The 25,106-nt window shown below is 47.2% G+C and overlaps 1 long non-coding RNA gene across 1 annotated transcript in view; it reads left to right on the forward strand.

The window, feature by feature from the left end:
- Positions 1 to 23,461, forward strand: part of LOC140409605 (uncharacterized) — a 110,009-nt gene extending 86,548 nt beyond the window's left edge. Inside the window, exons 2-4 of the long non-coding RNA XR_011940424.1 lie at positions 1,803 to 1,862; positions 22,886 to 22,987; positions 23,199 to 23,461. This is a non-coding gene — a long non-coding RNA (uncharacterized lncRNA). The remainder of the gene's footprint in view (positions 1 to 1,802; positions 1,863 to 22,885; positions 22,988 to 23,198) is intronic.
- Positions 23,462 to 25,106: the final 1,645 nt, after the last annotated feature.

A 25,106-nucleotide genomic window follows, 5' to 3' on the forward strand; every position in this document is an offset into this window, starting at 1 on the left:
TGACTGAATAATTTTATAGATTAAAAGAATTTGTAGAGATAAATCGTTTCACCAAAACTGCTGTTTGATTATGTGATTCATCCCTTTGGCTTACATTCGTGATGAAGAGAAGGATAGCACAGGGCAGAGAGTAATCTGTTCATACCACTAAATATAATGTATGATTTTGATTAGCAAGTCTGAATTTTTTTCAATAAGCTTTTTCTTTCCGGTTATTTTCATGCTCAGCAGTGATCTCCTCACAATTGAATACCATGCTAACATTCACTTCCCAGGCAGGCATGTGAAAGAAGAATGGTCATTTGGATGAAATGGCTGAGTCCCCAAGAGCAGAATTAATGCAATGAGTCAGTCGCTTCAAGAGTGGAGGAGGCAAGCTGGCAAGGACAAAAGTTTTTTTTTAAATGAATTGGTAGAAGAAAATTAAAGATGAGGATAGACATTAATCAGATGTGGGAATCTGTTAAAGACATGCGAGGCCAGCCGATTGATGGGTCAAGATCATGTACACATATCCCCAGTGTTTAAAAACAAAAGCAGCTGGAGTATTGTCAGATTTAGATGCTCAGTTTATAGAATGGAACTGACCCTCAGGCTCTGTGTTCAAAAAAAGACAGAAACATGTGTAAGATTAAGGGGCATGATTTCTACACATAATTTATAGCTGTTTGGTCTGATGTTAAGCTATCCGGAGAATTTAATTTTCATCGGCAAAGATGCAAAACCTTAAAGGCGAGAGTGTCGGAAAGACTTGGACAAATGGATATGGCAGGCAATTGCAACATTTCAATATTTGAAAATTGTAAAATGCGTAATTTAAATCAAACTGCAATATAGTCTACATAAAGACCTGGGACGGGATTCTCCGCAATCGGCGCGATGTCCGACGACCGGCGCCAAAAACGGCGCGAATCAGTCCGGCATCGCGCCGCCCCAAAGGTGCGGAATTCTCCACATCTTGGGGGGCCGAGCCCTCACCTTGAGGGGCTAGGCCCGCGCCGGACTGATTTCCGCCCCGCCAGCTGGCAGGAAAGGCCATTGGTGCCCCGCCAGCTGGCGCGGAAATGACTTTGCCGTGCGGCGCATGCGCGGGAGCGTCAGCAGCCGCTCATGTCAACCCACACATGCCCCGTGGAGGGGGCCTCTTCCGCCTCCGCCATAGTGGAGACCATGGCGAAGGCGGAAGGAAAAGAGTGCCCCCATGGCACAGGCCCGCCCGCCGATCGGTGGGCCCCGATCGCGGGCCAGGCCACCGTGGGGGCACCCCCCGGGGCCAGATCACCCTGCGCCCCCCCAGGACCCCGGAGCCCGCCCGCGCCGCCTTTTCCCGCCGGCAAGAGAGGTGGTTTGATTCTCGCCGGCGGGACAGGCATTCCAGCAGCGGGACTTCGGCCCATCACGGGCCGGAGAATCGCCGGGGGGGGGGTCCGCCAACCGGCGCGGCGTGATTCCCACCCCTGCCGAATATCCGGTGCCGGAGAATTCGGCAACCGGCGGGGGCGGGATTCACGCCAGCCCCCGGCGATTCTCCGACCCGGTCCATGAACACTGGTGCACTCAGAGAATTGCTCTTTGGCTGGAGGATGAAAAAGTTATCTAAAAACATTTCTGTTGAAGAAGTGTTATCGTGCCAATAACTGGTTATGACATAAAATCCTCTTACATTTTAAAATCTCTTTTCATTTTTTTCTTTGGCTGTATTTGTTTAAATAATGACTCCTTGCATATCTTATTAATCCAAAGAACTTTATTGTCACATGTCAGGGACCAGGGAACTAACTGCATTATCGCCTAATTTACAGATAATGGAACTCCGAATGGTCTACTCCTGCTCCTAGTTTTTATGAAGCACACAGATTCAGGTAACTTTAGCTTTGTTATTCCAGTATATCTGAGTTCCTGTTATAAAGCCAACAGAACAAAATGATGAAAGGAAGAGATTTTGCTTTCATGATAGATGTCATTGTGCATGGAATTCTAGAATAACCGGTACAAATGCCAGTTTCGCAGAAGTACTGTGTAACAGGACTGCACAACAACAAACAAGGAAAACTGGATTGTGTTCAGTCCATGAATAATAAAGAATACATTTTTTGGAGGGGAAGAAGTAGGGATATTTTTCATCCCTTTAATCATTGTCTCATAATTTCAGCTTTGGGAAACCAGGGGTAACATTCCTTATGCTCAGAATTTGAAAAAGAAAAGGCTTTTGAATGCAGCAGGGATCAAAAGAAAAGGCACATTAAAAAAGCTTTGTGAATTGAGAGGGTGACGCCTGACATTTGTACAACATTTTATTTTCTAACCACCTGGCTAATATGTCCATCACCAGTTTCTGAGAACTTTATCTTTTCTATCCATCCAGTCTGACAGTTAAAGCTTTTATAAAAATTGTGGCACTCACTGCAAAGCTCGCTAATTGGTGGGTTATTGTTGGACTATCAAGAGTATAATGCCCTCCATTACATTTTTGATACAGACTTAAACATAGTCGCCTTGGCATACTGAAGGAATACTGCTGGTCGGCGTGTCTTTCTTTTACAATTTCATCCATCAGACTAAGCTGTCACTAGATTAGCAATAGCTGAATGACTGAAAAAGTTCCGCAGTTTTATTATTATTTTTGTTGAAGATTCTGGGTTTTTTCCACTATTACTTTCTCAAACTGATTATCCCTTCTGATTCCAACTTGAGTAATTTTTTAAAAAATTCATTCTCAGGATGTGGACATTCTTGGCTACGCTGACATTTATTGCCCATCACTAAATGTCCTTCAGAAGATGGTGATGAGCTGCCTTCTTGCACCACTGCAGCCCCTGAGGTGCAGGTACATCCACTGTGCTGTTAGGGAGGAAGTTCCAGGATTTTTACCCAGTGCCTGTGAAAGAACGGCGATATGGTTCCAAGTCAAGATGGTGTGTGGCTTGGAGTGGAACCTCCAAGCATTGGTGTTCCCATGCATCTGCTGCCCTTGTCCTTCTAGGCAGTAGAGATTGCCACCTTTTTGAAAGGTTTTGTCGAAGAGGCTTTGGTGAGTTGCTGCAATACACCTTGTAGGTGGCACAAAGTACTGCTCCTGTGTGTCGGTGGTGGATGTTTAAAGTGGCGGAAGGGATGCCACTCAACAAGGCTGCTTTGTTGAATGTTGAGATTGTTGAGTATTATTGGAGCTGCACTCATCCAGGCAAGTGGAGAATATTCCATTACACTCCTGAGTTGTGCCTTGTAGATGGTGGACAGGAGGTAAGTTACTCTCTACAGGATTCCCAGCCTCTGACCTGCTCTGATAGCCATAATATTTATATGGCTGGTCCAGTTCAGGTTTTGGTCAAAGGTAACCCCAGGATATTAATGGGGGTGGATTCAACAATGGTAATACCATTGAATGTCAAGGGGAGCTGGTTAGATTCTCTTTGTTGGAGATTATCATTCCTTGCACTTTGTGTGGCGTGAATGTTACTTGCCACTTATCAGTCCAAGCCTGGATGTTGTCCAGATCTTGCCCATATGGACATGGGCTGCTTCAGCATCTGAGGAGTCACAAATTATTCTGAACTTTGTGTGATCATCAGTGAATATCTCCACTTTTGACCTTGCATGATGTGGAGATGCCGGTGTTGGACTGGGGTGAGCACAGTAAGAAGTCTTGCAACACCAGGTTAAAGTCCAACAGGTTTGTTTTAAATCACTAGCTTTTGGAGCACTGCTCCTCCCTCAGGTGAAACTGAGGACGGAGCAATGCTCGGAAAGCTAGTGATTCGAAACAAACCTGTTGGACTTTAACCTGGTGTTGTAAGAGTTCTGACATTACAGTTGGAGGATAGATCATTGATGAATGATCAAGTATTAATTTAGTTCCTCCACAAATAAATGATGAAACATTTGAAGATTCCAAAATTATTGAAAAAATTATAAGGAATAACACATCTCTCCAGGAATGTAACTGTTCAAATATAGGGTCTCCCTCACTTCTTTACACAACAGATCTTATGACAAATTGAAACTTGTTCCAATTAAGTATTAAGATAATAAAAGCCATTGCTGTCAATGCCAGTCACAAACTCCATCTCTTGCTGATCCAAATTGTCCCACAGTTCACCACCAAATCAAACTTTAAATTCACAGAATGGTGCTCAAATCCCTCCATTGACTCAGCCCTCCCTCGACGTAAAATCTCCTGTATAATTGTGTATTATTCCAATTTGGGCCGAGTACATTCCCCACTTCCTTTACTGTACCATTAGCCATTGCCCCTTCATCTCTCCAGGCTGTAGACTTTTGAATTTCCTCCCTAAACCTCTTTGCTTCTCTCTCCTCTTTTAAGATTCTAATCAAATATTTTGTCTCCCTGTCCTAATAGCTACATCCTTTACCAGCTGTCATTTTGTTTCTAATTATGCTCCAATGATGTGGCTTGGGATGTATTCCTATGTTAAAGGCACTATATAAATGCGAGTTGTTGTTGTCCCTCATCCAGTCAACATCTCAGTAGCGCTGTATTAAATACCAAGTGTGGGACATGTGCAGCTTCTCTTTTGTCTGTCACAGTAAGAAATCTTTAGTGACAACTCCTGTGTCCAAAGTGCACTTCCTCTTTAGCTGCAGTTGTCTTTACATGGCATCAACAACCCTATGTTCCCATTCCCTATTAGGCGAGCTGCCAATCAATTTAATGATAATGAGTATAACAATATGTGTATTGTAAGGAATACAAAGGGTTAACAATATGTTAATACTTCTCACCACCAGATGGATAAGGAGCAGTCGCATAAATATCATGTGACTCCTGGGATTCTGGGAGAAGGTGTTTAGGCGTGAGATAAATTAGTTGCATAGTATAGAGTTCTGTTGTTAGCGATTTTGTATAGTTTTATTTAATAACTTATTCCTTGTTTACAGGTTAGAATCTTTAATTTAGAAGTGTAAAGAAATCAGCTTTGTTCAATAACACAGCTTGATGTTCTTTGTTAACACTACATTCTTACGACAGCCTGATAGACCGAACAGAGAACATCACATGCTACCAGGAGTGGAAATATTAAGGTACCAGATTCTCACATGGTACCAGGAGAGGTCAGCAAGTTAGTTTGGTTAGATTTAGAGAGAGAGAAAAAATCTCGATGAAAAAAAACTTGCAAAGATCGAGAAAAATAAATCTCATCCAGACTCCGATCGCAACGACATCATGGAAGCCAGTTGCATCGAACAGCAGAGCCCAGTTGAAGCTTCATGGAGTGTGTGAAGACTTCAAATCAGTTCAAGACATCGGGTAATGTAAATGTGAACTGGAGGCAATTCAAACAACAGTTTGAATTGTACTTCTCAGCCTCAGACCTCGAAGCAGCCAGTTATAAGCAAAAGATTGCGCTGTTGCTAATAATGGCTGGAGCGCTGGCTAAAGAATTTGGATTCGGATTTGGACTTTGTTTATTGTCACGTGTACCGAGGTACAGTGAAAAGTATTTTTCTGCGAACAGAGCAACAGATCATTAAATACATGAAAATAAAAGAAAATAAAAGAAAATACATAATAGAGCAACAGTGGCCATTACTGAAACATGATTAAAGGATGGTCATGACTGGGAGTTAAATATCCGAGGGTATCAAACTTTTCGGAAGGACAGAGTGGATGGTAAGGGAGGTGGTGTAGCTCTGTTCTTTAAGGATGACATCCGGGCAACAGTAAGGGATGACATCGGTGCTATGGAGGATAATATTGAATCCATTTGGGTGGAAATCAGGAATAGTAAGGCGAAAAGGTCACTGATAGGAGTAGTCTATAGGCCACCAAATAGTAACATTATGGTGGGGAAGGCAATAAACAAAGAAATAACTGATGCATGTAGAAATGGTACAGCAGTTATCATGGGGGATTTTAATCTACATGTCGATTGGTTTAACCAGGTCGGTCAAGGCAGCCTTGAGGAGGAGTTTATAGAATGTATCCGCGATAGTTTCCCAGAACAGTATGTAATGGAACGTATGAGGGAACAAGCGGTCCTAGATCTGGTCCTGTGTAATGAGACAGGATTGATTCAGGATCTCATAGTTAGGGATCCTCTCGGAAGGAGCGATCACAATATGGTGGAATTTAAAATACAGATGGAGGGTGAGAAGGTAAAATCAAGCACTAGTGTTTTGTGCTTAAACAAAGGATATTACAATGGGATGAGAGAAGAACTATCTAAGGTAGACTGGGAGCAAAGACTTTATGGTGAAACAGGTGAGGAACAGTGGAGAACCTTCCAAGTGATTTTTCACAGTGCTCAGCAAAGGTTTATACCAATAAAAAGGAAGGACGGTAAAAAGAGGGAAAATCGACCATGGATATCAAAGGAAATAAGGGAGAGTATCAAATTGAAGGAAAAAACATACAAAGTAGCAAAGATCAGTGGGAGACTAGAGGACTGGGAAATCTTTAGGGGGCAACTGAAAGCTACTAAAAAAAGCTGTAAAGAAGAGTAAGATAGATTATGAGAGTAAACTTGCTCAGAATATAAAAACAGAGAGTAAAAGTTTCTACAAATACATAAAACAAAAAAGAGTGGCTAAGGTAAATATTGGTCCTTTAGAGGATGAGAAGGGAGATTTAATAATGGGAGATGAGGAAATGGCTGAGGAACTGAACAGGTTTTTTGGGTCGGTCTTCACAGTGGAAGACACAAATAACATGCCAGTGACTGATGGAAATGAGGATATGACAGGTGAGGACCTTGAGAGGATTGTTATCACCAAGGAGGTAGTGATGGGCAAGCTAATGGGGCTAAAGGTAGACAAGTCTCCTGGACCTGATGGAATGCATCCCAGAGTACTAAAAGAGATGGCTAGGGAAATTGCAAATGCACTAGTGATAATTTACCAAAATTCATTAGACTCTGGGGTGGTCCCGGCGGATTGGAAATTAGCAAACGTGACACCACTGTTTAAAAAAGGAGGTAGGCAGAAAGCGGGTAATTATAGGCCAGTGAGCTTAACTTCGGTAGTAGGGAAGATGCTGGAATCTATCATCAAGGAAGAAATAGCGAGGCATCTGGATGGAAATTGTCCCATTGGGCAGACGCAGCATGGGTTCATAAAGGGCAGGTCGTGCCTAACTAATTTAGTGGAATTTTTTGAGGACTTTAACAGTGCGGTAGATAACGGGGAGCCAATGGATGTGGTATATCTGGATTTCCAGAAAGCCTTTGACAAGGTGCCACACAAAAGGTTGCTGCATAAGATAAAGATGCATGGCATTAAGGGGAAAGTAGTAGCATGGATAGAGGATTGGTTAATTAATAGAAAGCAAAGAGTGGGGATTAATGGGTGTTTCTCTGGTTGGCAATCAGTAGCTAGTGGTGTCCCTCAGGGATCAGTGTTGGGCCCACAACTGTTCACAATTTACATAGATGATTTGGAGTTGGGGACCAAAGGGCAATGTCCAAGTTTGCAGACGACACTAAGATGAGTGGTAAAGCAAAAAGTGCAGAGGATACTGGAAGTCTGCAGAGGGATTTGGATAGGCTAAGTGAATGGGCTAGGGACTGGCAGATGGAATACAATGTTGACAAATGTGAGGTTATCCATTTTGGTAGGAACAACAGCAAAAGGGATTATTATTTAAATGATAAAATATTAAAACATGCTGCTGTGCAGAGAGACCTGGGTGTGCTAGTGCATGAGTCGCAAAAAGTTGGTTTACAAGTGCAACAGGTGATTAAGAAGGCAAATGGAATTTTGTCCTTCATTGCTAGAGGGATGGAGTTTAAGACTAGAGAGGTTCTGCTGCAATTGTATAAGGTGTTAGTAAGGCCACACCTGGAGTATTGTGTTCAGTTTTGGTCTCCTTACTTGAGAAAGGACGTACTGGCACTGGAGGGTGTGCAGAGGAGAGTCACTAGGTTAATCCCAGAGCTGAAGTGGTTGGATTATGAGGAGAGGTTGAGTAGACTGGGACTGTACTCGTTGGAATTTAGAAGGATGAGGGTGGATCTTATAGAAACATATAAGATTATGAAGGGAATAGATAGGATAGATGCGGGCAGGTTGTTTCCACTGGCGGGTGAAAGCAGAACTAGAGGGCATAGCCTCAAAATAAGGGGAAGTAGATTTAGGACTGAGCTTAGGAGGAACTTCTTCACCCAAAGGGTTGTGAATCTATAGAATTCCTTTCCCAGTGAAGCAGTAGAGACTCCTTCATTAAATGTTTTTAAAATAAAGATAGATTTTTTTTGAAGAATAAAGGGATTAAGGGTTATGGTGTTCGGTCCGGAAAGTGGAGCTGAGTCCACAAAAGATCAGCCATGATCTCATTGAATGGTGGAGCAGGCTCGAGGGGCTAGATGGCCTATCCTGCTCCTAGTTCTTATGTTTATGTTCTTATAACACTGGCATCGGGTGAAGCATACAGGGGTGTAGTGTTAATGAGGTCAGTCCATCAGAAGGTTGTTTAGGAGTCTGGTAACAGCGGGGAAGAAGCTGTTTTTGAGTCTGTTTGAGTGTGTTCTCAGACTTTTGTGTCGCCTGCCCGATGGAAGAAGTTGGAAGAGTGAGTAAGCCGGGTGGGAGGGGTCTTTGATTATGCTACCTGCTTTCCCCAGGCTGCACGAGGTATCGATGGAGTCAATGGATGGGAGGCGGGTTCATGTGATGGACTGGGCGGTGTTCATTGCTCTCTGAAGTTTCTTGTGGTCTTGGGCTGAGCAGTTGCCATACCAGGCTGTGATGCAGCCAGATAGGATACTTCTTGTAAAAGTTGGTAAGAGTTAATGTGTACATGCCGAATTTCCTTAGTTTCCTGAGGACGTATAGGCGCTGTTGTGCTTTCTTGGTGGTAGTGTCGAAATGGGTGGACCAGGACAGATCTTTGGTGATGTGTATGCCCAGGAATTTGAAGCTGTGAACCATCTCCACCTCGGCCCCGTTAATGCTGACAGTGGTGTGTACAGTACTTTGCTTTCTGAAGTCTTTAGTTTTCCTGGCATTGAGGGATAGATTGTTGTTGCTGCACCACTCCACTAGGTTCTCTATCTCCCTCCTGTATTCTGACTCATCATTATTTGAAATCCGGCCCACTATGGTCGTATCGTCAGCAAATTTGTAGATGGATTTGGAACCAAATTTTGCCACACAGTGATGTGTGTACAGGGAGTATAGTAGGGGGCTAAGTACGCAGCCTTGTGGGGCCTCGGTATTGTGGACTATTGTGGAGGAGGTGTTGTTGTTTATTCTTACTAATTATGGTCTGTGAGTCAGAAAGTCGAGGATCCAATTGCAGAGTGAGGTGCCAAGGCCTAGGTTTTGGGCTTTGATATGAGCTTGGCTGGGATTATGGCATTGAAGGCGGAGCTGTAGTCAATAAATAGGAGTCTGATGTTGAAGTCCTTGTTGTCGAGATGCCCTAGGGATGAGTGTAGGGCCAGGGAGACGCCATCTGCTGTGGACCGGGTGTGGTGGTATGCGAATTGCAGTGGGTCAAGGCGTTCTGGGAGTATGGAGGTGATGCGCTTCATGACCAACCTCTTGAAGCACTTCATTACAACTGAAGTCAGGTCCACCGGACGGTAATCATTGAGGCACGTTGCCTGGTTCTTCTTTGGCACCGGTATGATGTTTGTATTCTTGAAGCAGATGGAGACCTCGGAGCGGAGTAGGGACAGGGTAAAGATGTCCGGGAACACATCTGCCAGCTAGTCCATGCAGGCTCTGAGTGCATGACCAGGGATCCTGGCTGGACCCGTCGCCTTCCGAGGGTTCACTTTCAGGAAGGCTGTGATGGTGGAAATGGGTGTATTATGGGTCACTCAACAGCGGATTGTCGGTTTCCTGCTCGAACCGAGCATAGAATGCATTGAGTTCATCGGGAGGGGTGCGCTGCTGCTGGAGATACTGCTCGGCTTCACTTTGTAGCACGTTATGTTGTTTAGGACTGGCCACAAACGCCGAGTGTCTGTAAAGCTAGTCTGTGACTCTAGCTTGGTTGATATTCTCTCTTGGCATCTCAGATGGCTTTGCGGAGGTCATACCTGGATTTCTAGTATAGGTCAGGGTTGCCTGACTTGACCGCCTCAGACCTGTCCTTCAGTAGAGAGTCAATCTCGCGATTGAGCCATGGTTTCAGGTTGGGGAACGTACGTACTGCTTTATTTGGCACGCAGTCGACCACACATTTTCTGTTGAAGTCTGTGACGGTGGTAGCATACTCATTTAAGTTGGTCGCTGAGTTCTTAAAAATGGACCAGTCCACTGTCTCTAAGCAGCCTCGTAGGAGCTCTTCTGTTCCACTTTGAGAATGAAGTTGAGAAAAAGAAATATGACAAAGTCATTGAAATGTTTCAGAGCCATTGTGAGCTTAAAAGAAATGAAAAGCTGTGTGCACGATTGCAAAGGCAGCAAAAAGTAACGATAGAAGATCCTATTAAAATGTGCCGTGTAAGAGAACTTGCTAAAAATAAATTTGGCGAAATATTCAGCTGGGAATGTGGTGCGAAAGTACACAACGTGGCTGACGCCATTGAACGGTGGTCCGTTCGGTTTCTTTTCTTTTATTGACTTTGTAGTGGTTTGATACAACTGAGTGGATTGCTCAGCCATTTCAGAGGGAATTTAAGAGTAAACCACATCTGGATCTGGAGTCGCAGGTAGGTCAAACCAGGTGAGGACTGCAGTGAACCAGCTGGTTTCATGGTCATCATTAGACTTTTAATTCCAGATATTTATTGGATTCAATTACGATCTTCTGCCATGGAGGGATTTAAACCCAGGTCCCCAGACTATTACCCTGGGTCTCTGTATCACCAGTCCAGTGACAATAGCACTGCCTCCCCCGCATTAGGGGCATTACAACACATCAAACATAGTCACACTCACTCACACTCACACTCACACACTAAGGGGAAATTTAGCATATCCAACCCACCTAACGTGCACGTCTTTGGACTGTGGAAGAAAACTGGAGCACCCGACGAAATCCCACGTAGACACGGGAGAAACTCCACACAGACAACCCCAGGCCAGAATCGAAGCCGGGTCACTGGCACTGTGAAGCAGCCGTGCTAACCACTGTGCCACCGTGCCGCTCTATTTAATAATAATTCATTGTTTGGACAACCTTTTTCATTTCCTTTGTAAGTTGAATAATTCTGTCTCTTCCTTTTCTCTTTTTTCCTGTAAGAAGTCTTACAACACCGGGTTTAAGTCCAACAGGTTTGTTTGTTGGACTTTAACCTGGTGTTGTAAGACTTCTTACTGTCCTCACCCCAGTCCAAAGCCTGCATCTCCACATCATGGCTTTTTCCTGTGACCAGGATTTTCCAGTTTTCTTTCAGAGTGTCAGCTCGGTCAGGAAAAGCAGAGTCTAGCCTGCTGTCTGCGCTGTCGGCTTTTCCCGCCATATTTTTGATAGCCTAAAAAAAAGTGAGGGGCATGTCCCACAATGTCATGTTGGCAGGGTAGGTTCTGCCAGCAACTTAAGCTCTTGAAAGATCAGGGCACCCCTTTTCCAGGGCCCCCTGGTGGTAAAAAGATAAAAATAGAAAAAAGGAACCCCTCCACGGACACAGAACCCCCGGCACTTCGCCCACAGAGCCCCCTCTGGCACTACCTCCAGCACCCAATTATGCCATTGCCAGGCCAATCAAGCAGGGAAATCGTGCATTGGCGCTCCCGCTTATTTCTCCTCCCCTCCACCATTCCCGATCACCAAAAATGGGGTGGAGAATTCCCCCCCCCCCTTTTCTGTTTCCCCTACTTTTGCTGTTACCTTTTTATTTTCCTGTATTTTACAATGTACCTTTTAATAAAAAAAACAATAAGTTTAAAAAACAACGGGCGCGATTCTCCGATCCCGCGCCAGTTGGGAAAATCGCCTGGTGCGCCATTTTTCCCCGCGACACCGGTCCGACGCCCTCCCGCGATTCACCCAAGCGGCGAGAATGGCCCTGTCGAGTTCTGCGCGGCGCAGGCCGGAGAATCGCCCGGGACACCCAAAATGGCGATTCTCCGCTACACCTGCTATTCTCCGGCACGAATGGGCCGAGCGGCCTGCCCAAAACGACGGCTTCCCGCTGGCGCCATCCACACCTGGTTGCTGCCGGCGGGAACAGCGTGGGAACGCTGGGGGGGGCAGCCTGTGTGGGGGCGAGGGGGGTTCTTTCACCGGGGTAGGACTCTAAAGGGGTCTGGCCCGCCATCGGTGCCCACCGATTGGCGGGCCGGCCTCTCTGAAGGAGGACCCCCTTTCCTCCGCGCCCCGCAAGATCTATCCGACATCTTCTTGCGGGGCGGCCTCGGGGAGGACGGCAACCACGCATGCATGGGTTAGCGCCAGCTGGCACCGGCCAACCTGCGCATGCACGGGTGACGCCAGTTACGTGGCGCCGGCCGCGTCATTTAAGCGGCGCCACTTTTACGCGGCGCCAATGCCCGGCGCATGCTGACGATGCTGCTTTCGCGACACGCCCCCCCGAGTTTCTCGTGGCCCCGATCCTAGCCCATTTTCGGGCCCTGAATCGGTCAGGATCGGGGCCGTTTCGCGCCGTCGTGAACCTCGACGCCGTTCACGATGAAGTGGGCACTTAGTCGTGGGAGCGGAGAATCCCGCCCAACAACTGTGCATTGGCATTTGCTTCAGAAATTGACCTGTAAATCGTCGCATTATTGAGAATTTATTTAACCTAGTTAAACTCTTTTAAAGCTAGATTGACAACTCTGCTTTTAAAAATAACACTGCTTTTCAAAGAATTCTTTCTTCAATTCCCTTTCGCTACTCACAATAAAAACCTTTGTGGTTACTTCATTGGCACTATCACTCAGCCTGAGACAATCCCAAGCTGCAGTCTATCAGAGGAAGATTAAAAATGGGGGCAGATGGATTGTTATTTCTTCACAGGATGCATTTGAAATGCAACAAGAGCCTTACCCATTCCTTTTCCAGCCGCATCTGACAATTTAAACTTGAGGCCGTAGTGGGGAAACAGTGATGGTTTTCCCGCTCTGTCAAATCCACCTGAAAAAGGAGCCAGAGTTAGTTGGGGGCTCAATACGGTAAGTTTTTAAATTTGTGTTATAGTTCTCTTTTTCTCCTATGGCCTCAAAGGAAATCCTGTGCCTGAGAATCCCACAACTAAAGAGTCCCTCTCAGAGCATTTAACTGATTGCCGAGTGTTACAACCAGCCACAGGTAAGGTTCCCCAAATGTTGTTGATCCGGGCAACACCCCTCGATTTGTCACGTCTGGCTGGGATACCCCCCAAAATTGCTACAAAGCCAATTGAGGAGGGATGATATGTCCGTGTCCAAGTCAGCATGGATTCACTAAAGGGAAATCATGCTTGACAAATCTTCTGGAATCTTTTGAGGATGTGACCAGTAGAGTGGACAAGGGTGAACCAGTGGATGTTGTACATCTGGACTTTCAAATGGACTTTGACAAGGCCCCACACAAGAGATTAGTGAGCAAAATTAAAGCTCATGGTATTGGCGGCAATGTATTGATGTGGATAGAGAACTTGTTGGCAGACAGGAAGGAGAGAGAGGGAATAAATGGCTTCTTTTCAGAGAGCTAGACAGTGGCTGGGGTACCCTAGGGTTCAGTGCTGGTATCCCAGCTCTTCACAACATATATTAATGATTTAGACGAAGGAATTACATGCACTATCTCCAAATTTGCAGAAGACACTACGCTGGGTGGCAGTGTGTGCTGTAAGGAAGATGCAAAGAGGCTGTTGGGTGACTTGGGCAGGCTGGCTGAATGGGCAAATATTTGGCAAATGCAACATAATGTGGGTAAATGTGAGGTTATCCACTTTGGTGGCAAAAATAGGAAGGCAGGTTATTATCTGAATGGTGATAGCTTCGGAAAAGCGGAAGCGCAACAAGCCCTGGGTACTATGGTGGAACAGTTGCTGTAGGTTGACATGCAGGTACAGCAGGCGGTGAGGAAAGCTAATGGCATGCTGGCCTTCAGAGCAAGAGGGTTTGAGTATAGGAGTAGGGATGTCTTGCTGCAGTTATACAGGGCCTTGGTGAGGCCACACCTTGAGCATTGTGTGCAGTTATGGTCTCCTCGTTTGAGGAAGGACATTCTTGCAATTGAGGGTGTCCATCAAAGGTTCACCAGACTAATTCCCGGGATGGCAGGACTGACATATAAAGAAAGACTGGATCGACTGGGCTTGTACTCACTGGAGTATAGAAGAATGAGAGGGGATCTCATAGAAATACATAAATCCCTTATGTGACTGGACAGGCTAGATGCAGGAAGAATATTCCCAATATTAGGGACATCCAGAACTCGGGGTCACAGCCTAAGAATAAGGGGTAAGCCACGCAGGACTGAGATGAGGAAGAACTTTTTCTCTCAGAGAGTTGTGACCTTGTTGAATTCGCTACCACAGAAAGCTGTTGGAGCCAGTTCATTGGATATATTCAAGAAGGAGTTGGATGTGGCCCTTGTGGATAAAGAGATCAGAGGATATGAAGACAAAGCAGGGATGGGATACTGAATTTGCATGATCAACCATGATCATATTGAATGGTGGCGCAGGCATGAAGGGCCGAATGGCCTACTCCTGCACCTATTTTCTATGTTTTTTATGACCCCTCCCCCTGGCATCCATCCTCCTGCAAGCCACCGCCTGCAACCTGGAGGTTGGCATTGCAGCCCCCCCCCCCCATCAACACAATACCGCACCTGTGCCCCAGTAAACCCTGCCATCCACTAGCACACCCCATCCATTCACATCGACGGTGCCCACGCCTACCCCACCCATAACCACCACCCCCCCCCCCCCCCCCCCCACAACGATGCATGTAGCGTGCTGCTCACAATGGGCGGCACGGTGGCACAGTGGTCAGCACTGTTGCCCGACAGCACCAAGGACCTGGGTTCAATTTCCGGCCTTGGGTCACTGACTGTGTGGAGTCTGCACATTCTCCCCGTGTCTGTGCGGGTTTCCTCTGGGTATTCCGGTTTCCTCCCCCAGTCCAAAGTTGTGCAGGTTCGATGGATTGATCATGCTAAATTGCCCCTTAGTATCCAAAAGGTTAGGTAGGTTGCGGAGATAGGGTGTGGCCGTGGGCCTAGATAGGGTGCTCTTTCCTGGGGTCAGTGCAGACTCAATGGGCCGATCGGCCTCCTCTGCACTGTAGGGATTCTATGATTCCATGAATGCCCTCTTATTGTCCCTGCAGGAGAAGTTGACACACAATAACAGAAACTAGAGGGACAAAAATGACTGCTCAATATCCCTGGTGTTGCCTCATGGCGCCGGGGACCCCAGTTTGACCTTGGCCTCAGGTCACTGTCCATGTGGAGTTTGCACATTCTCCCCATGTCTGCATGGATTTCACTCCCACAACCCATAAAGATGTGTTGGGTAGGTGGATTGGCCCGCTAAATTGCCCTTAATTGCAAAAAAGAATTGGATACTTTAAATTTTAGAAAATGACTGATCTGATGCCATAATCTTTAACTCCACATTCCCAACTTATCCCCATAACCCTCAATCAATTTACTGAGCCTAGGAGCTGCACAGTGGTGCAGTGCCTAACACTCTGCCTCACGGAGCCGAGGTCCCAGGTTCGAATCCTGGCCCTGGGTCACTGCCTGTGTGCATTTTGCACATTCTCCCCGTGTCTGCGTGGGTCTCACTCCCACAACCTAAAGCAGTGCAGGGTAGGTAGATTGGCCACTCTAAATTGGCCCTTAATTGGAAAAAATGAATTGGGTACTCTAAATTTAAAAAAAAAATTTTACTCAGTCTTGAACATACCTAATGACCCAACCTCTACAGCCCTTTGGGTTGAAAAATTCCACAGATTCACTACCCTCTTGGAGCAGGAATTCTTAAATGGGTGACCCCCAACCCTGAGATTATGCGCTCACCAAATTCTCAAAAAGCACATTCTTGGCAAAGGTAGACAGTTTTTGTCAGTTGCCTCTGGACAAAGAATCCAGATTGTTAACTCCATTTATCATTCCATTTGGTCATTATTGTTTTAACAAGTTACCATTCAAAATTGCTTCTGTAACTGTGATATTCCAAATGTCTCTGACCCTGAAAGGCATAGAAGGTGTAATATGTAAATGAACGTAAAACTCATACATGGTTCATCAAGGGAACAACGTGACTGTAATTACATGACTGTCGAGTCCTCAAAATTCTGCACAAAGCATGTTTGACATTAAACGATAAATGAAAATTTGCAAAGCCTAGATAAAATTCTATAGCCACGTTCAGTTTTCGGAAATTACAGCTGGCCAGCAGAAAATCAAGGTTATTGCGAGTTCCCACATCCTCAAAACATCACAGAATGATAAAGGTTTCGAAGGATAGTCAATCAAGTAGGAAAGTTCCGACCAAACTTGTTGGAAATCAATGAGCCATCAGGGCAGCTGTTTAGACAAGGTCAACAGTGGTGCTGGAACGTGGACCAGCAAATTGCTTTTGACAAGATCAAAAAGAGTATTGCCAGAATAGGTAGACGGATCATAATCCTAACAGCTTGGAACTTCACCAATACTTTGAACATCTTTCAATCGTCGATGATTTCTTCACTTTTTGGGGAACAGGGGGCGTCATTCTCCGACCCCCCGCCGGGTCGGAGAATGGCCGTTGGCCGCCGTGAATCCCGCCCCCGCCGAAGTCTCCGCTCCCGGAGATTGGGCGGGGACGGGAATCCGGCCGCGCCGGTTGGCGGGACCCCCCGCTGGATTCTCCGGCCCGGATGGGCCGAAGTCCCGCCCAGGAATTGCCTGTCCCGCCGACGTAAATCAAATCTGGTATTTACCGGCGGGACCAGGCGGCGTGGGCGGGCTCCGGGGTCCTGGGGGTGGGGGGCGCAGGGCGATCTGACCCCGGGGGGTGCCCCCACGGTGGCCTGGCCCGCGATCGGGGCCCACCGATCCGCGGGCGGGCCTGTGCCGTGGGGCACTCTTTCCCTTCCGCCTCCGCCACGGCCTCCACCATGGCGGAGGCGGAAGAGACTCTCCCCACTGCGCATGCGCGGGAAACTGACAGCGGCCGCTGACGCTCCCGCGCATGCGCTGGGAAACTGACAGCGGCCGCTGACGCTCCCGCGCATGCGCCGCATTTCCGCGCCAGCTGGCGGGGCAACAAACGCCATTTCCGCCAGCTGGCGGGGCGGAAATCCCTCCGGCGTCAGCCTAGCCCCTCAATGTTGGGGCTAGGCCGCCAAAGATGCGGAGACTTCCGCACCTTTTTGCCGGCGCGATGCCCGTCTGATTGGCGCCGGCTTTGGCGCCAGTCGGCGGGCATCCCGCCGTTGGGGGAGAATTTTGCCCAGGATTCTCCAGCGTGCGCTTAGGGAAGCGAAAACAAGGACTTTGGCCCCCTTCTCCATGTGTAGTTCTGGCTGCTCCGATACCCCGAAGATGGCCACAATTGGGCATGGCTTCACCCTCACCCACCACAACCTTGGACATTGCCTTGGAGAAGGCTGTCCAGAACCCAGCAAATTTGAGACAAGCCCAGAAATGTGGGTGTGGTTGGCCGGGCCCCTCTGGCACCCTTCACATTTATCCTCCACCTCCGGGAAGAACCTGCTCATTCGGGTTCTGGTTAGGTGTGCTCTGTGCACCACTTTGAGCTACATTAGGCTGAGCTTTGCGCAGGAGGAGGTGGCGTTAGCCCTGTTCAGTGCTTTGCTTCAGAGTCTACACCCTGCCTGTCCCCAGTTCGTCCTCCCATTTTTGTCTGGTCTCGTCCAATGGTGTCCGAGCTCCGTCCAGTAACTGTCCGTATATTTTCCCATATAGACCCCCCTCATTGCTGCTTGTGCCTATCAGGTTCTCTAATAGTGTGGTTTCTGGGGGCTCAGGTTACCCTACTGTCTCTTTGTGCAGGAAGTGCTTTACTTGGAGGTGGCTCATTTCCTGTCCTTTTATTAGTTTCCACTTCCTCGTCAGTTCGCCAGTCTGTGCCCTACATAGAAGTCCCTGACTGTCAATGTGCCCCCGTCCCGCCTCCATCTTTTGAAGGTTGTGTCTAGCATGGCTGGGGGAAGAACACCCCAACCTGGCCCATTGCCCACACTGTCTCCAGAATCCCACCTAACCTTTGGACAACAAGGGGCAATTTAGCATAGCCAATCCACCTAACTTGCACATCTTTGGACTGGGAGTAAGCCAGAGCACCCAGAGGAAACTCACGCAGACATGGAGAGAAAGTGCAAACTCCACAAAACAGTGACCCAAAGTTCGAATTGAACCCGGGTCCTTGGTGCTGTGAGGCAGCAGTGCTAACCACAGCTCCACCATGCCACCCTATATTTTGATGACAGATTAGCCTATGGTGGTACGGTGGCATAGTGGTTAGCTCTGCTGCTTCACAGCGCTGAGGACCTGGGTTTGATCCTGGCCCCGGGTCACTGTCCGTGTGGAGTTTGCACATTATCCATGTGTTTGCATGGATCTCACCCCCACATCCCAAAGATGTGTAGGGAAGGTGGATTGACCACGCTAAATTGCCCATAATTGGAAGAAAAAAGAATTGGGTACTTCAATTCCAAAAAAATGACAGAGTAGTCATCAACACTTCGATACAACATTCTCCAGAAAATCCATCAAGGTCACTTGGGAATAGGAAAATGGCGAGTAAGAGCCCAGGGGTCTGGCCACTGACCAGGCTTTAGTCACTCCATTGAAGAGTTAATCACAAATTGCCTTACATGTCGGTCGATATTGTTTACATGGACTTCAGTAAAGCCTTTGACAAGGTGCCTCACGGCAGATTGGTACAAAAGGTGACGTCATATGGGATCAGGGGCGAAATTCTCCGGAAACGGCGCGATGTCCGCCGTCTGGCGCCCAAAACGGCGCAAATCAGACGGGCATCGCGCCGCCCCAAATGTGCGGAATGCTCCGCATCTTTGGGGGCCGAGCCCCAACATTGAGGGGCTAGGCCGACGCCGGAGGAATTTCCGCCCCGCCAGCTGGCGGAAAAGGCCTTTGTTGCCCCGCCAGCTGGCGCAGAAATGACATCTCCGGGCGCCGCATGCGCGTGAGCGTCAGTGGCCGCTGACAGTTTCCCACGCATGCGCAGTGGAGGGAGTCTCTTCCGCCTCCGCCATGGTGGAGACCGTGGCGGAGGCGGAAGGGAAAGAGTGCCCCCATGGCACAAGCCCGACCGTGGATCGGTGGGCCCCGATCGCGGGCCAGGCCACCGTGGGGGCACCCCCCAGGGCCAGAACGCCCCGCGTCTCCCCCAGGACCCCGGAGCCTGCCCACGCCGCCTTGTCCCGCCGGTAGGGTAGGTGGTTCAATTTACGCCGGTGGGACAGGCAATTTATCAGCGGGACTTCGGCCCATCCGGGCCGGAGAATCGAGTGGGGGGGCCCGCCAACCGGCGCGGTGCAATTCCCGCCCCCGCCGAATCTCCGGTGCCGGAGGCTTCGGCAACCGACGGGGGCGGGATTCACGCCAGCCCCCGGCGATTCTCCGACCCGGCGGGGGGTCGGAGAATTTCGCCCCAGAGCTGAGGTGGTAAAATGGATACAGCACTGGCTCGGATACAGAAGGCAAACGGTAGCAGTAGAAGGGTGTTTATCTGAATGGAAGGTTGTGACTAGTGGTGTTCCACAGGGATCTGTGCTGGGGCCTCTGTTGTTTGTGGTGTACATAAACGATTTGGAGGAAAATGTAGCCGGTCTGATTAGTAAGTTCGCGGATGACACCAAGGTTGGTGGAATTGCAGATAATGTTGAGGATTGTCAGGGGATACAGCAGGGCATAGGTAGGTTGGAGACTAGGACAGAGAAAGGGTAAATGGAGTTTAATCCGAACAAATATGAGGTAATGCATTTTGCGAGGTCTAACATAGAGGGGAAACATATGGGGCGGGATTCACCACTCCCGTGCCAAAGTGGCCGGGCTGTCGTGAACGTCGTCGAGGTTCACGACGGCGCAAAACGGCCCCGATCCCGACCGATTCAGGCCCTGACAATGGGCTAGGATCGGGGCCGCGTCATCTACACGCGCCAGTCCTTGTCGCCCGCGTAAAGGCGGCGCCGCATAGATGACGCGGCCGGCGCCGCATAACTGGCGTAATCCGCGCATGCGTGGTTGCCGTCCTCTCTAAGTCCGCCCCGCAACAAGATGGCGGACGGATCTTGCGGGGGGAAGGAGGTCCTCCTTCAGAGAGGACGGCCCGACGATCGGTGGGCACCGATCGCGGGCCACCCTACATTTGAGGTACCCCCCGGTGCAGGATCCGCCCTCGCCCCCCCCCCCCCCGCAGGCCGCCCCCCCCCCCCCCCCCAGCGTTCGCGCGCTGTTCCCGACGGCAGCGAACAGGTATGGACGGCGCCGGGGGTAACCCGCCATTTTGGCCTGGCCGCTCGGCCCATCCGGGCTTGAGAATAGCGGGGGTGCCGGAGAATCGCCATTTTAGGTGTCTCCGGCGATTCTCCGGCCTGCGGCCCGCGGACCTCGACCGGGCCGTTCCTGCCGCTTGGGAGAATCGCGGGAGGGCGTCGGACCGGCGTCCCGGGAAATTTTGGCGGCCCAGGCGATTCTCCCAACCGGCGCGCGAGTGGAGAATCTCGCCAAACGTAAATGGCAAAACCCTGAGGAATATAGAAAGTCAGAGAGATCTAGGCGTGCAGGTGGCAACACAAGTGGACAAGGTAGTCAAGAAAGCATATGGAATGCTTGCCTTAATTGGACGGGGCATCGAGTAATAAAACTGGCAAGTCATGCTACAGTTGTAAAGAATCTTGGTAAGGCTGCACTTGGAATATTGCGCACAATTCTGGCCGCCACACTACTAGAAGGATGTGGAGATTTTGGAGAAGGTGCAGAGGAGGTTTATCAGAATGTTGCCTGGTCTGGAGGGTGTTAGCTATGAGGAGAGGCTAAATAAACTCGGACTGTTTTCTTAGAAAGACAGAGGTTGAGGGCTGACCTGATAGCGGTCTACAAAATTATGAGGGCCATGGATAGAGTGGATGGGCAGGCACTCTTTCCCAGGGTGGAAGGGTCAGTCACCAGGGGGCATTGGTTTAAGGTCCATGGGGCAAAGTTTAAAAGGGATGTGCGAGGTAGGTTTTTTAAGCAGTTGGTGGTGAATGCCTGGAATGTGTTGCCAGGGGAGGTTCTGGAAGCAGGTACATCAACCGCATTCAAAAGTCATCTTGACAAACACATGGATAGGATGGGTATAGAGATATATGGCACAAGGAAGTGCTGAGGGTTTTGGCAAAGGTTGGTATCATGACCGGTACAGGCTTGGCGGGCCGAAGGGCCTGTCCCTGTGCTGTATTGTTCTTTGTTCTTTGAAACTTTCTTATTCACAGGTTTATGCTTTCCCAATGAATCTCTGCACATTATTGCTTGTGTGCATTGCTATGTAACCCCCCCAGTTAAAGCATGTATCTAGTAGCTAATTGAACAGACAATCAACAAGCCAAAGGTTATATAGAGATTTACTGACCTGTATCTTTAACAAACCTTGATACCTGTATCTTCTTTGTTATAAACTTATTGTTTTCAAAAGAGCTCCCCAATTTACACTGCTGGAGAGCATCTCCTCACAATATCCAGTGACACCTTTCTAATTATAAGAGTGGCGATCTCTAAGATGTTGGAATTCTTCCTTCCTTGTCTCCAAGAAGTTAAAATTGGCTGTGATTGCATTAGAGAATTTGAATTCCAAAGCCTCCATAGTAACAATGGGAATATTCTTGTGACATGGTGCAACTGCACCTTTGATCTGCTCAACTGAGTTTTCCACCGCAGATCTTGGACTCCATGAATTTATAGATGGCCGTTGTTCAATACCCAGAGAGATGCCGGGCTGGATTTTCCGCCCATTCAGGGCAACAGGATTCTTCCAACCCACTGCAGTGAATGGGAGATTTGGCTGAGCGCCAACTTCTCCATCCTCGCTCGTAGTTGCAGCAGAGAAGAATCGCAACAGAAATCCTGTGTAAATGTATGACAAGACCTGATAATCAGGCTCTGGTATAGCACCACAAAGACCACAAGGCTCGCAGCTCCTGTGGCTCAGTACCTGTGCAAAAAAGAATGCCAAACTGCACTGTATAACTGAACGTTCACCAGTCTCAATGCAAATGCAGTCCCTGAGGTGAACTATGGGGTGGCAGGCTCATAGATACATTGAATCATAGAACCTACAGTGCAGAAGGAGGCCATTTGGCCCATTGAGTCTGCACCGGCCCTTAAAAAAGACCACCCTACTTAAGCCCACACTTCCATGCTATCCCCGTAACTCAGTAAACCCACCTAACCTTTTTTTCATGATCATCAAGAGAAGGGTTAGAATCAAAATGCAAGGAGTCTGGCAATAGCATTGCACTTAGAGATGCCTTCAGTAGGCCAAATCTAATCTCAACTAACAAATTTGGTCCAGCTTTAGTTGGTGTACTGATGAGAAAATATATTCTTTACTTTTACAAATGAAACTTTCTCCGTTCTCACAGTTGACCTTAGTGTTCCCATTTGTCCTTGCAATTACAGCATAATCCCAACATCTATAGTATCAAGCATTCTTTAGTGTTTAATTACAATAAGATTTTCTGGCTCCATGCTTCCCTTTGATGAACATCCAAATCTTAAACTCACAAAGTATCGAGAGGTTCCCCCACTGAAACTTGTAATGCTCCCACCCATGCAATCTTATGCTATTTGAAAGCTTCCTATGATTGGCCCATTATGCCAGGGAAGGTATTGCCCACTTCACTTCCCTATCATTTTATTCTACTCTTTATTTTCTGAATTACTATTCACTCTGTCAAATCCTTCCATCCACTGCATCTGTTCCCTATTCTTACAATCTTATTCCCTGCGGTAACAGGTTGTTACATTGTTATCCCTGCACGTTTTAAGCCAATGTCAATTATTCAAATACTTTTATTCCCTTTACAGATGACAGCATATAACAGAAGTCACAGAGGATAAAGATTGCCATATCTAAACGTAATTCCTTTGACGAGGCAGCACAAGAGATCCCAGGCAAAAGGGCAAGAGGTAGAGGCAGATAATGAGTTCAAAGATCTTGACCAGTGATATGACTACTTTTGTGCCTTTGGTTCCTATCTTGTTTATTTATTCAAAACCCGAACCATAGTAGTCACTAAAGATCGTTTCCTCATTAGTTAATCCATAGAAAGCAAAATGTGATTAAATTGGTATCAAAGTATAAATATTCTAACATTTGTTCTTTCCCAAAATATGCTAGATGAAGCTGATCCAGGATCCAAGGAAGCAGAGGAAACAAGTGCTTCTCTGATCAGTCATCAGCACTAACACTGACCTTGCAAAGTACCAGCTCAGCTACATTCACCCTGGGAGATTTTGTGAGTGAATGATGAGAGTTTACCAGGAGTTAAACAGAGCATGAATGAGCAGGTGCACATGGCACTGACACAGAAGGAGCAGGAACCAGCTGTCTAGAGGGTTAGTTCACATCCATTCTCAGCTGACGAGGACAGGGAACTGGTCCTTAGGGGCCCTGCTTTTAAAACAAGGTGCTTCATCAAAATAAAAGATTACTGCTGTCATTGGAGTTGTGCGTCTAGCAACATTTAGCACATGGCAGCTATTGTGTAGGATTTCACAAACAAACCTGTGGTGTCCTGATACAATCTCTACAGTGTTTCACGGAGCAAGTGTTAGCTCCAAGGGTATCTGCACTGTAACCTCTCATGACAAAAGTTCAGCACCAGTCATGCCATCTCTCACAAATATTCAGGAGCGCTACCATACAAGCCTAGAACTGGACCATCTCCAACCCCTGTTCCCAGAGATCAAGGGCCTTTCACTAACACAGTCTTGACAGAAACCTTACATATTCCAGTCAATGGCAGAACACAAGGGGGAAGCAATAGATTAGGAGAATGGATATCAGACAACTACTGAAGGTTAGTACATACAAGATTCATAGGTTCCATTTTAGGAAATAGCATTTGATACACTTCAGTTTAACTGTGTTCACTGTACCTTCTATTTATTGCATAGTATATTTTGTAACTAGGTATCAATCTAGTAATTAATGGGCATACTAAGATAGATCTGCAATTGTTTATGACACGGCTGTCATGTTATTATAATTATATAATACCTTGGGCATATTTACTACACAAGACACAAGACATCAATTGCTCATACGGGATTGAGTAAGCATATTGTGGGTTAATTCATTGAGATTAGGCATTTGAGAACAGATCTACATAGGATTTTACTTGAAGAAATCAGCTGTGTGTGTGCTCTGCTCAAAGCATAAGTGAAAATAAGACTGGGTCACATGACATATTTCCCCTCTAGTGATGACATGTTGTTATCCCGAAAGGCATAGCATAACATTCCCTTTCATCATGAAGGTACTTCCCCACTTCCAAAGAAGTATAATTATTTAGAATATTGTCATGTGAGAGTACCTTTAAGAAATGGATGTTTTTATTGAATAGCTGTAGTGGATGTACCTTTAAGAAATGGGTGTTTATTAGATAGCTGCAGTGATGTCAGAGTGTGGGTGGAGCTAGGCTGTCTGTCTGTATTTACTTTCGCTTTGGGCTGTTTGCTACAGGGAGTGTATTCATTTCATTTTGAGAGCTGGATAGCTGCAGGCAAAGCAAAGAGCTGTATAAGGATCTCTCTCTGCAAACTAAAGACTGTCTCCAGATCAATTGGGTGATTTCAAAGTGCTGACTGCTCTCAGTAGTGAATTTAAACCTGATCTCTGTGTTAAAAGGGTCTTTTATCTAATGGATGTTAATAAGGACAGATTAAGGTTTACTTATAGAATATTGTATCTGTGGGGAGGATTGGTGTTGATAGTTGTTAAGATGTTTACTGTGGGTTTATAAAGTGTTAACTGGTTTCATAAATAAACATTGTTTTAATGTAAAAGTACTGTAGAGTTATGTTGCATCACACCTGCATAGTGGGCCTGTGTGCTCCCCATAACCACAATCTATTAAAAGTTGTGGGTCAGGTGAACTCCATGATACACTTTGGGGTTCTCTAAACCCTGGCCCATAACAATACATGTTCCTGTCCAGTTACCATTACATAAGTACATTGAACAAATAAATCTATGAGCCTCTGAATTCCTTGCTAGTGCTGTTGGGAGGGCTTATAACTAACT

Source organism: Scyliorhinus torazame, chromosome 3 (genome assembly GCF_047496885.1).
Source record: "Scyliorhinus torazame isolate Kashiwa2021f chromosome 3, sScyTor2.1, whole genome shotgun sequence".
In the NCBI taxonomy this organism is placed as follows: Eukaryota; Metazoa; Chordata; class Chondrichthyes; order Carcharhiniformes; family Scyliorhinidae; genus Scyliorhinus; species Scyliorhinus torazame.